The 15,129-nt window shown below is 44.1% G+C and overlaps 1 protein-coding gene across 2 annotated transcripts in view; it reads right to left on the minus strand.

Annotated features, from left to right (window-relative positions):
- The window catches only part of JADE2 (jade family PHD finger 2), a 149,896-nt gene extending 136,242 nt beyond the window's left edge, over positions 1-13,654 (minus strand). The window contains exon 1 of one of the 2 annotated variants that reach the window (XM_081185556.1): positions 13,486-13,654. The gene's annotated coding sequence lies outside the window, so the exon portion shown is untranslated. Of the gene's footprint in view, positions 1-10,241; positions 11,271-13,485 lie in introns of those variants that run through there. The other variant, XM_081185555.1, reaches the window with a different exon arrangement.
- Positions 13,655-15,129: the final 1,475 nt, after the last annotated feature.

Genomic DNA, 15,129 nt, shown 5'->3' on the forward strand with positions numbered 1-15,129 from the left:
ACCACATTCCTGTTTGTTCTTCCTACATACCTGAATAAAAAAAAGAAAACAGCACCCCCGGTGGCATGTTAGGAATCTTCTTTCTGAATCCGTAATTCTTCTCTAGCAATCCATTTTCAGACACTTTCCTTTTTGTCAGCTAAAAACTCACGGGACAGTTCACTGCCTTTTAGCTTTCATGGAAACTGCTTGGTAACGTCTAGAAAATACAGCTAACCTTTTTCTTTAAAAGTATCTTACTGATCCTTGGGTTTTCATTCTCTTCTTTGTATTTTCTTTGCTCTGTGCCATAAAACATTCCCCTCTACAGTTTGTGAATCAAAACTATGTAAGGCCTAGGTAACCCTAGGCTGCATCACTTGATTGACTACTACTCTATATCAAATAATAATAATAACAGAATTTTTTTTTTGGGGGGGGGAGGCAGAATGGCTAGAACTATTTGCAATCATACAGCATTCACAGCCGTATAAAACTTCACTTGCACTATAAAGTGATCCAAGACCCACATTTAGTACCTCAGTAAAAACTAGGCCTCACTCAAGGTTCAGACAAGAGGGCTCATTAATCTGAAAAGAATGAGTCCAAGCCAGGTGCTCTAAATTCCTCTTCTACAATAAAAAGCAAAGAAGTCATTCTCATGGTTCTCCAAGGCCATCAATCAAATTCAGATTTCTGGGGCTTTTGTGTATGAGAAGAGCCCACGATGTGTTCAAAATACTCTAAGCCCATCTTCAAGCCTAAAGCAAATGAGGTTTAAAGCTTTTTAGTCATGCCCCTCCACACCTGCTCCATCGACTAGTGTTTGACTAGCTTCAAGTTTCAAAGTGATGGAGCACTGCATGCGAGAGGTCCGATCCCTGTTGCTTCCAGGTAGGGCTGGCGAAAGCTTTTGCTTGAAACCTGGGAGAGCCATAGGCAGCCAGTGTAGAAAATACTGAGCTAGGCAGAACCAGTGTGGTCTGACTGTGCTGCTTCCTAAGCTCCTAAGACTGGCTCAGAGCACATCTGAAAACTAAGCTCCTAGATCTCATTTTATCATCTTTCTGACCAAGCTGACATTTTTGTTTAGCTTCTGCTCTGCATTTTTCAAACTTGAGATGCGGCGAAATAATATAGCTAACTTTTCCATTCTATTAGTATTAGTATTACTACTACTGTACTACTACTACACCTTTTCCCCTAACAGAACTCAAGGCAGCTTACATATAAAATAAGAACCGCTAGAAACATAGGGGGAGGGGGGGAATCATACAAAAACAATTGAACATGGATAGAATTAAAACCATATACATATATAAAATCTATTTAAAACATATCAATAATTGCAATTTAAAAAGCACGGCACAACCCCTTTCATTAGAAGCAGTCAGTTCCCAAAAGCCTGTTGGAACAAGAAAGTCTTCACCTGCTGCGGCAAGACCAACAAAGAGGAGGCCAGTCGAGCTTCTCTAGGGAGGGAGCAGCTACCGAGAAGTCCTGTTCCTGCCTCTCTACCAACTGTGCCTGAGAGGGTAGAGAAACTGAAAGAAGGGCAGGTTCCTATGAGGGAATATGGTCTTTCAGAGAGCTTGGACCTAAGCCCTGTAGGCCTTTATAATCAAAATGTTGAACTGTGCCCAGAAACAGATCGGTAGCCAGTGGAGGTGTTGTAGCAATGTGCTTCCTATAACCAGCCCTGGTCAACAATCTGGCTATTTTGATTGGTTTTACCTGCACTGAACCAATGGGAACTCTTAACATTTCCCTCTGTGGCTAACAAAAGAGAGGCACATTATGAAAGAAGAGAAGAAGTGACCTTCCAAAAAGAGCTTTAGTAATATAAAGTTTGGGATTCTTATGTACAGAGTTCAATACCATGGAACAGAAGGAGATACACAAGCCAATAAGCCAATAAAATATGGATAAAGTTCCCTCTATAGTATCTATATGGTTCAATAAATATTTTATTTAAATGGTTCAATAAATATTTTATTTAATGCATAGAACTGACTTGGCACTCATTATGTTTATGTTCTGTACTTGTTAGTATTAAGATGCTTAACCACACTTAGGATGTAATTCTAACCATGCTTTAAAACTACAGTCCTAATCTCATTAATCTGGGAGTAAACACCATTGAACTCAATAGGATTTACTGCTGAGTAGACATGGTAGGACTGCACTCTTTGTTCCCTGTCCCTTCCACATATCTAAGTATCCTAGTTGGTTTTCTCTTGGATAATTTTTATTTTTAGCATTCTACTTATTCCAAGAAAAAGAAGTTTCCAAACTGATAAGAAGGCCCTCTACTGGAGGAAAGAACAAAGTTGAGAAGGGGAGTAGACTAACTAAACAGATCCAAAGAGAAACTCTTGCATTTACACCATCAAGCATGGCACACACACTGGGTGATACCTTGCACCTCTACCATGGGAGAGAGGTTTTCCTGGTGCATAGCTGAAAAGCAAAGGTGACCCATCTCCCCTCCATGCTGTATGCACAAAATTTTGGTTTTTGTGTCCAATAATTCAGTTTTTCTCTTTCTTTTAAAGAATCCTGTGAATTCTAGTTCTCATTTTTAAGTTACTTTCTAGTTTTTAATGAGAAATATGCCATAGAATCAGAAACACAGAATCAAACAAAAAAGCTTCAATTGTTTTTTAGTCCCTGTGTTTACATATCAATCATCTTCAATACTATACTCATTTTTTCCCCCCATGTGAGGCAAACAACTTCAGAATAACAATACAATGCAGCATTCCCATTAGTTGTGTGGGGGGATCCTGTGGAAAGGATGTGCAAATTATTGCCTTCTCCAGCTTCAGATACAACCCCCCAGCATGACTAGGCGCTTCCCATCCCTGGCAGAAACGCTTTCACTAAAAAGTAATCAATTTCCCTTAAAACTACACAAAGTAGTAGTTATGCACATATCTGAATATGTAATGCACTACACGTTTTAACATCTAAAAATATGGCAGACCTGAATACCTGAGGAAGCAGCAACTAATAAAAGACCATGAAGGAAAAGTCCCATTGTATTTAAAGCCCTGCACTTACCCTTGCTTTTGGATTATCTAGAAACTGAATGGGAGATTGGCCTGTGTGGAAAGTATGGACTGTGTGCCTCCTGTAAACATTTTCCACTTAATAGGTCCCGTTGAAAAGGATGACTCCAATAATTGTAGTCATCTTTCTAAACAAAGAGAAAAGTTACTTCCTGTTTCTTCCTCTGCCAGCTCCAACATATGAAAAATCTAGATCCAGTCAATCTAGCTTCACTCTTGGTTTTGACACTGAAAAAGCTTTGATCACCTACACAAGTGAAAGGACAGGGAGAGCGAGGCCCTTCTAATTTTCCTGTACTTCAGTGACCAACTCTGCTTAGTTTCCAAACAAACCAACTTCAAAACACTGGCTATGAAGTTGGCTTGTTTAATTATGTTGGATGCAGCTCATGTACATAGTGATAAACCACAGTTTAGGATCACAAGCTAACTTGGCCAGTGTTAAGGCTCAATAACGGACTAGGTCAGCAGAACCATCATTTTCATGACAACCCTTGTCACAAGTATGGCAAATCTGGAACTATACTTCATAATCTGATAACACTGATGGTCTTTACTTGGACTTTGTTTTAACCCATGTGCAACTGTATTCATTCTATGTGCCTATTTTATCGCTTTGTTTTTCATCTTTTAATTTTCTTCTGTTGCTATAATTGTTCTTTACAAAATATTATTATTATTAATAATAATAATAATAATAATAATAATAATAATAATAATAATAATAATAATAATGGACCAGGCAATAAGCAATACACATGAAGCCAAATTGTGACAATACCCATTCTGGGCATGGTTACACCCACCTGAAGAATCAAGTTTGTATTTTGCGGGTGCCAATAGATCTAGTGTTGTCGCTGGAGGTCACATTATGCACCTCCTGCCATCAGCTTCAATCCCTGTTGGCCCAAATACAGTTATTCATGTTCCAGTAGTCTCTAAATTAAACTACTGCACTGCACAGGCAACTACTTTGCAAACTTCTCAGAAACTTTAGTTATTCAAAATATAGTGACTATGCTGCTAACTGAGACTGGCTATAAGAAGATTGAGGGTTGCTTACAATCAAGCAGTGCCTAAGTTTTATTAAATGAATGAATGAATGAAGAAAACTGTAAGTTGCTTGTCCAGCTAACAGTGGCTGCCAGTCAGTTTCTGGGCACAAGTGGTGGTGCTGGCCTTGAAAGCTCTAAATGGTTGGGGACCTGGGTTTCTAAGGGGAATGAAGCTATAGTGCAGTGGTAAAGAATCTACTTTGCATGCAGAAGGTCCCAGGTTCAATCCCTGGCATATCCAGAAACTCCTGTCTGAAACCCTGGAGAGCGGCTGCCTATCAGTGTGGGCAGAGCTGAGCTAGATGGACCAATGGCTTGACCCAGTTGATGGCAACTTTCTATGATCCTAAAGGGCTGCCTCCTTCCACATGAGCCTCCCCAAGGGTTGGCATTTGTCACCTGAGGCTTTTCTTCAAGCCCCCTTCTTCTGAAGGTGGTAATTAGAGAGGGGGCCTTTTCAGCTGTGGTGCCCCCACATTTGGAACGCCCTTCCCAGGGTGCCTCACCTAGCCCGATTCCAGTGCCAAGAGAAGACATTTTTATATGCCCAGGTCTTCTAGGATGTCAGCTAGATGATTTTAACCTGGTGGTTTTAACCGTTCTCTGCTGGTTTTGGATACTCTGCATTTTTGTGCTCTGCTGTATTACTTTACATAGCTTTAATCATCAACAGCTATATCAGCGTTGGATTTGTTCTATTATCTTGCAAGCTGTTTTGCGAGTTTGCTGTCTGAAGACAGCATGTAAACATTTTATTTATTTATTTAGCAGAGCATCAGTATAAAAATGCCGCTTTGAAAGCATTGTTTGGCCATATTCAGAGGTCACCGAACACCACATATTTTCTCTCTCTCCTGCCCCATGACTCATGCAGCTTCCATCTGAAATTGCTTGGTCTCTGGTATCCAAAAAGCAGCTGGTAGATGGATCCAGTGAAACTACTCTACATTTTTGTCTGTGCAATCACCCAGCAAAAAGCTACCAAAGAGTTGCATTCAGACATTTCAAGATGCAACAAGGGCTCAATTACTCTGATTGAGGGGTTAAACTAGCACTGTGTGCTTTGATCAACACATACTTCTTAGGGTTGGGAATTTTTGATTTTGCTTTAGCCATGCTCACTATCTTGGTTCCTGGAGCAACTTCTAAGCTCATTTAAATTTGAAACAAAACTCTCTTGTGTTCACTTTGTCTGCTTTGCATTTTTCCATATCTAGGAGGATTTTTTTATCACATATATTTATGATCTTACTTTCCCTTTCTGACTCTCTTTATTCTGCTAACCCTTTGGTTATCCAAAGACATATCCAGACAAACGAGCAACAGAGACAGACAAGAGTGGCTGGGGAAACCCAGTCAGATGGGCGGGGTATAAATAATAAATTATTGCTATATTATTATTAAGTTAATGACAGCAGATGTTAATCTAGATACAGGGAGGAGAGATGGGCATCACCAACATAGTAATGTCTAAGCATAACAATAATAAAATACAACTAAGCATAGCCCACTCTAAACAGAATTATTGAAAGATGGTGGGTAGCCAAATACAGAATATGCATGCTCCAGGCCCTGATTTTGGAATCCTACAATAACTGGCAAATATGCACCTTGAAAATGATTTGGCAACCAACTTTCAAAGCCAGCTGCTGGCTGCACTACTAGCAAAGGGAGAAAAATAACTTCTACCGTCTACAGCTTTTAACTGAAAGCTATCTATCCCAGTGAAGTCATAGTGCTTAATGTGTGAGACTAGGACCTGGGAGACCAGCATTCAAATCTCCACTTGGCCATGAAACTCACTGGATGACCTTGGGCTAGTCTCAGTTTAACCTAACTCACAGGGTTATTGAAGATTAAAGAAAGAGAGGTGATGAAGCTATGCCACCTTGAACTCCTTCGAAAAAAGGTGGCATATAAATGGAATGAATAAATAAAATGATAAATAAACTCAAGAGTAGTAACCCTAGCAGCAAATTTATCTTCTCCACAGTTATCTGTGCACTGTTGTCCCAAACTATTCAACATCTTCCCCAAATCAGAAGCAGCTCCAACGTATGTATGTATCTGACAACTGACAACTTAAGTCATACTTCAGTCTTCTGTTCCCACAACTTCTCACCTCCCATTTTCTGTTATTTATAGAACAGGAATACTGTTATTTATAGAACAAGATCAGAAGGTTAATGAAAAATGTGCGTTAGTGCCAGAGGAGTACCCAGGGCTCCATTCACACAGCCAGATTTGACAGGTTACAACTTTCATTACTCATTTTTAACTTCATTCAAACAAGGTTAAGGCAGGGTAAACATAGTCAGGCCTTAAGATTCTTGGAAACAGAACAGAAGTTAATGCGACTTTAAGATACCTATTTGGACTAGCATGACAGAAGTCCAAAGAAGCCAAGGTTTCAATATTTTCAATAATTATATAAACAAGGCAATTTCAGCAGGGACAGCTTTTCTCAATTCTGCATGATAAAAGCTTTTCCTGACAGAACCCCCTCTTTTACCTAACATTAAAAGTTCTGTCCTCCTCGACATCTGACCATGTTAATGCAGGCAACTATAGTTATTCCAATTATATCCTCAGTGGCAACAACCTTAGGGAAATTTTGAGTAAAGCCAGCCTCCATAAGCACAAAATATGTTTACCTTCCTGCCCTGTTTCAGCAGCCTTGGCTGTCAAAACCCAAGCTGAATTTTCCTACAGCAAACTTGACCTTTATACAAACTATTTTTCATTCAGTCTCAAATATGCTTCAACTTCAGGGGCCAGCAAATGTTTAAAGGTCAAGTATAGTTCTTAAAGGCCAATATTGCTTAACCCCAGTGAGAAGATGAGGGAAGTGAACTGCTGCCCTATCAGGAGCCAAAGACTCATTTGCAAAGGTCTTTCTGATATTGTTTTGCATGTAGATTTACCAAATTAGTGCACTGCGTTTAATGACAGTTGGAGGAATAATCAATTGCCTGTTTGCAAACAGCTGCTGCTGCTGTGCATAAGGTTCACAGCACCTAGGGATCTATACAGCTGCATCTGAAATTCAGTTGCTTTTTACAATGATCAGGTGCATTTTCATCTTCCTCAACTTAAAACTACAAATGCAATTTCTAAGAGGGGTGCTGACAGATTCCCTAGCATCTGAAAAGGCAATTAGGATATTATATTCAATTTAGGTCTAAAATTAAAATGCTGTTAGCCGCACGATCAAAGACGGGCATTTGATTTGTAAGAAAAATATGCTCAAAGTTTCAAGGGTGGAGGGCAAAGAGATTAATTTATATCCCAGAGTGACAGCTGGGAGGCCCCAACAATTTGCAAAGCTACTTGAAGAAATCAACCTTCTGGAGATTATGTTTTTTCTTTATGCAAACATAAGCAAGGAGAGATTAAAATGTTTGCTTCTATGAACTCAATTCCACAGAAGATGAAGGAGAGTAAGCAAGACAAAATGAGAAATGAGAGGGACACGTGGAAAAAGCAAGGACCATCAAGCATCATTTACTGAGGAATGAAGAGTAACAGAGGAAGCTGACTGAGGGAGAAACAGGCAAAGAGAAACTGACTATCTTTGAGATGCTTTGAGTTGGAGGGAGATTAACCAACAGTTATCACAGTTAAATGCTAACCTGCATTTCTGTTTACTTATAAGTTTCTGGACAATAATGCAGAATCTACCAAGCAGTCCTCATGATTTATGGTACTTCCAGGTGTTCACAGTCCCACCAAAGGAAGGATGCATCCACATATCAACAAGTAGCAGACAAAAAGGATGAGGATTGCAATTAAGAACAGGAATACAGAGTGAGCATGATCATGTTGCTGTGGGGCTTACTGAAGCTATAGAGAAGATGGGCACCTGGGCATCTTTGAGGGCTGCTAATACTATTAAGGACTACAGGAGGAGCAAAGTTATACAGAAGAGACAGTCCCAGTGTGCCAGCAATGGAAAAGTATCAAAAGAAGGTATGACTGTCTCAGTGGCACAGGAAAATAGCAAGGTGTGTGTGTGACAGAATAACTGACAACATAACAGAAGGGTAAGGAGATTCCATTGAAGCATGGGTAACAGCAAAGTGCAGAATGCGTCAAAGAATGTTAAAGAGTCAAGAGAACAATCTTGGGTAAGAGTAGGAAGCTCAGGCACTGCTACAAAAATCACATGTACAAGGAAGTCAAGCCCTAAGAGTTTGGAAAAGGAGCAGAGAACAAATGGGAGATGGGATGGGGTAGGCAAGCTGTATGGGAAAGTTTTTTTGTTTTAAAAAAGATTAACACTCATTTTAAAGAAGTGTTGAATGAGGCCTAATCTAATCCCTTGGGAAACACAAGAATGAAGGATTGGGAGGGACTGGGTGAGTTATGTGTTTATTTTCATTCCATGTTGATTCTGAGCATCTTCCGACACCCAAATTAGCCTAAAGATTCCCAGCCATTTGTTTGCTTTCTCCTTCACCAGTATTCAACCTCCCACCATGATAAAAGCTCAGGAGGCTGAAGGCTAGTGCCCTACAGACATTGCTGAACTACAATTCCCATCATCCCTGACCTGCCAATTGTGCTGGCCTGGACTGGTGGGAGCTGGAGTCCAACACCACCTGCGGGGCACAGGCACCTCACCCCTGCTGAAGGGTATCTCCCCCTATTCAGAATGCCTGCCCTCAGCCTGGAAAAGATGACTGACCAAGCCCGGGAAAGACTGAAAGGTGTTCAGCACTGGGGGGGGGGGGGAGTATAAGCAGCACCTGTAGCAGAGAAGAATGTTTGAGTGAAGAAAGATCTGCAGGGGTTAAGCTGACAGAGGACTCAGCCCTAGAGACCAAACAACCATAATGGAAGAAAAGGCCTTTTGGTTTAACCGTGAGGGAGGCAGCATCTGTCCTCAGGGTCATGTAAACCACAACCAGCCCACACACTTCTGGGACGAGGGGTGGGCTTCCAGGGCAGAACCTGCGCCTTGCAGGTCTCTGTCCCTCTGACTTCATATACAGTAAATGCACTGTATAGAAAGCAGCCGCAAGCGGGGCATCGGGTGTCCGCACGAGGGGTGGGGGCAGCAGGGCAGGAAAAGAGGATGCGCCGCCCTCAGGAGGATTGCCCAGCCCAGCCCAGGCAAAGTGCAAAGCCTGCAAGGAAGTGCAGGGAGGGCGGCAGGGGGAGGGAGGGAGGGATTCAGTGGCAGAGATGGAGGAAGAGATGAGACGCCCCCGGAGGAGCCCGTTGGGAGCCGGGAGAGTTTGAGAAGGTAAACAACAGCCACGCCCCCTACAGTCCTTCTCCCCACCGCGCAGCTCCGTCGCAGCCGTTGCCTGTACATTTCCACTCCCAAATCTCTCCATGCCCCCCAGCGGCGCGACTCTCGCCCTGCCCCCTCCCAGCCCGGGCAACCGCCCACCGCCGTCGCTGGGCTGTGCAGCCCGACTGCAAAAGCCACCGGCACCCCGGAAAAGCCTGCGCCCTTCCAAGCCCACCCGGGCTCGCCCACCCTCGCCAAGGAAAGGCGCCTCTTCTCCTCGTCTGCCTGCCTGCCTGCCTCCTGGGCGCATTGTTTGTGTCTGTTGCAGGAGCTGGCAGGGACCCCACAACCCTAGCACGTGAGAGGAGCGGATCATGTGGGTGCAGCTTCAAGACATGCAAAGGCTCCAAAACGTGCTGCGTATCAACAAAAATGAAACTCGTGTCTCTGCTAATTGCCGCGCGAACCTCTTTTTACTCGCGGATACAGGGCACAACACACACACCCGCCGCGCACTTTTCGCCCGCCACCCTTTTTTGCCCCTCGAGCGCCTTCTTCCCCCTTCCACCTCAATAAAACGTGTTTAACTCCCCTCTCCCGGCCACCCTCTTGCTTCGAGACCTTTTGGGGTTAGCTCTGCCGCAGTCATTAATTCGAGGAAACGTTTCCTGAGGCTTCTGATCCTTTAAAAAGTTGTTGTTTACATTCCTGCCGCCTCCCTTTTAAAACATGACTGACCAACATGCGCAATCCATGTCTAAAAACGCTACACACTCTTCCACCCCCCATCCTCCTTTGCAGGCAGCACAGTCAGGGAGCAGTAAAACAAATGCAGGGGGGGGAATCGAGAGAAGCTGCAAAAAAATAAAAAATGGAGCAATTCTCCACCCTTTTTACCTTGCCTGGGAAAGAGCGTCCTCCAAGAGTTGAGACTGTCCCTCGGGTTACCAGAGAGGTGTGGGGAGAGATGCTCCAAAAACGTAACCGCTCATGGAATCTCCCTTTGCAAAGACTAATCCGGCACCATTGCGCAGGGGACAAACCATCTCCCTTGTAGGATCCGAAGATGATGCCCTTCTTTTAGGAGTAGATACAAAGTAACTCCATGGATGAAAAATTAAAAACAAAAACAACAAAAAATCAATTCCAAAGAATTGCTTCCAGCTGAGATGGCCGCTCTGTGCAAAATCCAGCGAGCCCTGCGTGTTCCTATTTCTTTTTTAAATCCAGACTTCTTTTCGGATCTCTTTGCAATTGCCCGAAATCCTGCGACTGCCCTTTTTCTTCTTTTCTCTTCCGACCCCCCTTTTCCCCTGCTGGCGAAGAAGGGACTTCTTCAAAGGAGTAGTATATAAATTAGGGTGATGCTTGCGGTTTCACCCCACCTTCTTCCTCCCCCCCACGCCCCCTCGCACCCCCTTCCCTCAATTTCTTATTTTCTTGTTTGTTGTTCCTCCCTGACGAGCAGCAGGTCCAGGTGCAGCGGCGGCGGCGGCGGCGGCAGTAGCAAACGTGGGTCCCATCCCTGATTGTGTTCGGCATGTGTTGCCTCCCACCCCAACGCACTGCTCACCCACCACCCCTCCCTCGCCTTCACCTCCCTCCGATGCGCTGAGTCCCCATCTCTTTTCTCTTGTGCCCTGGGCAGCTGGAAAGAGGTCGGGTTGCATACACGGGCTCGCTCTCCTTTTCTCCCTCTCTCCTTCTCTCCCTCTCTCTCTACAAGCCTGATCAGGTCACTTTCGCAATGATCTTCAGCCTCGCGCGCGCACACAACGGCGGCAGCAGTGCACACACAGATCACAGAGCTGCAACACTTTCTTTGCTTCCTCCCCTTCTCATATATACACACTCCCCCTCTTTTTTCCTCTCTCTCTCTGCGCCCCCCCCCGTACCGCGCCGCTTTCACCTCCCCGGAGCTATGCACAGGCGTACACACTAGCCTGCTGCTGCAACCTTACAAAAAATAAGCTTATACTTAACAAAATCTTTTGGCGCCATATTAATGACGTACTTCAAATTTGCCATTTCTTCCTGCGTCAAAAAGACGTTTCTTGCAAATAACAGATGAGGTGCAAGGCGGGCGGCGAGGGATATTAAGGGGAAAGGAACACCGAGCAAGAAACCTCTTCCGCGGGAAGGAGGAAAGAGACCCTCGCAGCGAAAACCGCGCGTGGGGACTGGGGGGGGGGGGGAGTTCGCATTCGCTAGGAGGGCACGGGAGGTGAGGGAGTGAAGCAAGCCGGCGGGGGAGGTTGCAAATCGAGATCGGAACAGAATCGTTTCCCCGCGGGTCACAAAAGTTACGCGGCCACCTCTGTGCTGAAATACTACCACTCTGGAGAGAGACCGGCATGGGGGGGGGGTCGCTTTTAATTCAAATAGTTATCCAGATCACTTACAGCCGGGAGCATGCTGACGTTAAGCACTTGCTCCTTTTCAGCAACCGTGCCAAAGGGGGGGGGGGAGAGATTGAAAGCAGGAGTTGAACGGCAGGATTCGACACACACAGAGAGAGAGAGAGAGATTGGGGGGGCGCTTAACATTTTTGCCCCATTGAGCCTGTTTGTTTCGATCTCTCCAAATGCCCTCTTTTACTACCGAAAGGTTTCCACAGGGCAAAGAGGAAAAAGAACTTTGCCCAGTTTGCACAGGAAGAAGAGGAGCCGGTCCGCCCTCCTGTAGTTCTCGACTTGACCTTGTGATGTACAAACAATACACTTCAATCCGTTGCTGGAAGGGTGTTTGTTGCTGTTGCTCTTGCCTGTCTGTTTTCTGTGGTGGCGGCGGCAGCAGCAGCAGCAGCCGCTGAGAAGAGCTCCAACATCCAGCTGGCCACACCCACCGCTGCCTGCTTGAGGCAGGCACCTACTTCTCGTAAAATAACAGTTATTTCACGCAGGGGAGGCCTTCTGCCTGATCAACTGTCCCCCACTCAAGGCAGCAGCCTCCCCCAAGTGCCTCCTTAACCATCGCACACCACCACCACTTGTTAATAATGCTTTGCCTTTCTAGAGTGGTTCCCACTTAACTGAGAACCTTGTGCATTTTCAAAAGTAGAACTTTCCTCAGGAGCTGCTGCTCAAAGCTCTGGGTTCGAGATGTAGGCTTGCTAAGGGATTTTACAGTGGTACATGTGCAAGTGTTATTCAGATGTACGAAAACAAAATTTACCTCCCAACATAGGGTTTCTTATTGAGATGATAGCTACATTCTCCTAACACTCAACATTGCAGTATTGTGGTTAGGGGAAACGTAAAGTGCTATGCTGTTGCAATTCAGGCAGCATCTCTCCAAGATATCAGACAGCGCTACCTGGAGATGCCAGGGATGGAACCTGGGACCTTCTGCAAGCAAAGCAGATGCCCTATCACTGAGCTACCACCCTTGTCCTAAAATATGAAGGTATTTATTTATTTACCTCATGTATTGGAACTATACATTCTAGGGTTTCCATATGTCCCGGATTTCCCGGACATAGCTGGAATCCAGCTGTCTCTAGCAGTGTTCAGGCGGAATTTGGGCTAATAATAATAATAATAATACTATTTATTTCCCACCCATCTGGCTGGATTGCCCCAGCCACTCTGGATGGCTTACAACATATATAAACACACAACCAAACATTAAAAAGCAAAATATCTTAGTATACAAGCAACATAGTAAAAGGTAAAGGGACCCCTGACCATTAGGTCCAGTTGTGACCGACTCTGGGGTTGCGGCACTCATCTCGCTTTATTGGCCAAGGAAGCCGGGGTACAGCTTCTGGGTCTTGTGGCCAGCATGACTAAGCCGCTTCTGGCGAACCAAAGCAGTGCACGGAAACGCCGTTTACCTTCCCGTTGGAGCGGTACCTATTTATCTACTTGCTCTTTGACATGCTTTCGAACTGCTAGGTTGGCAAGCAACATAGAAAACCAATAAATCAATAGAAAACAACAACAACAAACAGTTTACAGTTGTACCAAAATTAAAATAATTGCCAACCCCAACTAAACATTTAACCAACACCAACCTGACAAAAACAAAACAGAGGAACCAAAATTAGAACCGTTTAAAACATTTAAAAACATTTCAGCCAGTTGCCCCAAACCAAGAGTTGTTCCACCAATGTCCCAGTGGCCTCCCAGGAGCCTTTTACCTGTTCAGGGTGAGTCGGCCTCACGCCCTAGGCCAGGTGGAAATGGGCCTTGCAGCAGGGAGCAGGTCTTCCTTCCAGCACTCACAGCAGCAGCAAATGTCCAGGAAAATCCAGACGTATGGAAGCCCATGTCACAGTGCTGTTTTTGCCTATTTAAAAAAAAAGCTCAAAAACTGCATAATTTTGCCAAAATAAGGTCAGCAGCTTTGCAAAAAAAAAAAAAGCTCAACTTTTCTGTCCGGATGTTCACTGTTTGAACCCCAATAGAACCCCAATACATTCAAACTATCTGGGGATGCCTCAGAGCCACTGCAAGATTCAGGGGAGTTGCCATTTTAGGAAAACCATTCATGTGTTTCCCAGTGAAGATTTAAAATAAATAAATCCCAGAGTTAACACACATCCCTCAGCAATTATATTAAGAAAAGTGATCATTAGGGTATATTCCACAGGGAACAAATGGAACTTAGCCAAATGAATGAGGCCTTCATAGTAGCATTCAAACTGTGTGCTTAGTTTTAACTCTGTGGTAATATTACCACTTGGCTTTGAAAACACAAAAGAGGATAGATACTCTGCCCAAGAAATGCACCAGGGTCTAAAAGTTTATAATAATATTACCAGAGTTAAAACTAAGTGATAATATTACCACAAAGCCTAAGTCGCTACAGATCACTGTGTTGCATTCATTAAACCATGCTGCCTCTGATTTATTGATGACTAACTTTCTAGCATATGTACATTAGAAGTGCGATAGTGATATAAATTGCTGGTGTATTTTAGAACCAATGAAGCCACCGGGATGCCTCATACACAAGTTTCTAGGTAGATAGTTTGGCAGACAAATGGGTCAGTTTATCACCTTGTTCCCACATTTGTGTTTAGCCCCTTCTGATCTGCCCGGCTACAGAACCACATCCCATGGAACATATCACATTGTTTTTGGCCCTTGGAACACACATGTCCTGTGCCAGAGAAAGGGAATAATTAATGTAATACAATTAACATTCATCATATGCTAGATATTTTGGAGGGATCCAGTGGGGTTTTCAAGCCCTAATCATAAGCATGGTTTGCCTTCTGTCTGACATATGGAACAAAATATCAAAGTGTACTGAACTGGCATGATCATCAGCAGGTCATGACAGGGTGAAGAACTGGATGGGCAGGATGGTTTAGCTGCGGCACATATGCTTTGCATACTCCAGTATGCAACTGAATACATCAACAGCAGAATCACAGTCTCCATTTTGCTCTATCTCTCACACTTGTTTGAACTAACTGGAGTTGTTTTTACTAAGGCCAAAGATTTTATCAATAGTAGATTGTCTTCTACTACTCGTGGCTTTTTAGCAATCACAAGCAGCATTCCCCTCTCACCCCACCAGCCCATTTCCACCAGCTTCCCTTTCAGAAATACAAACCCTCTTCAGGTGTCCTGCGTTTGTAAAATAGTAAGACCAGTGGCCATGCTGGCTGGGGCTGATGGGAACTGTAATACAACAACATCTGGAGAACCGCAGGTTCCCCATCTCTGATCTACACGATGCAGCGACACCGTTGAGAAGGAGGTCTTCATCTGGTCAGTTTCAGTGACCACGTGGGAACTCCATGTAATGTTCCTCCAGCTTCCTAGGAGACATA

The sequence above is a fragment of the Podarcis bocagei genome, assembly GCF_964188305.1.
Source record: "Podarcis bocagei genome assembly, chromosome: 2".
NCBI classification, from domain to species: Eukaryota; Metazoa; Chordata; class Lepidosauria; order Squamata; family Lacertidae; genus Podarcis; species Podarcis bocagei.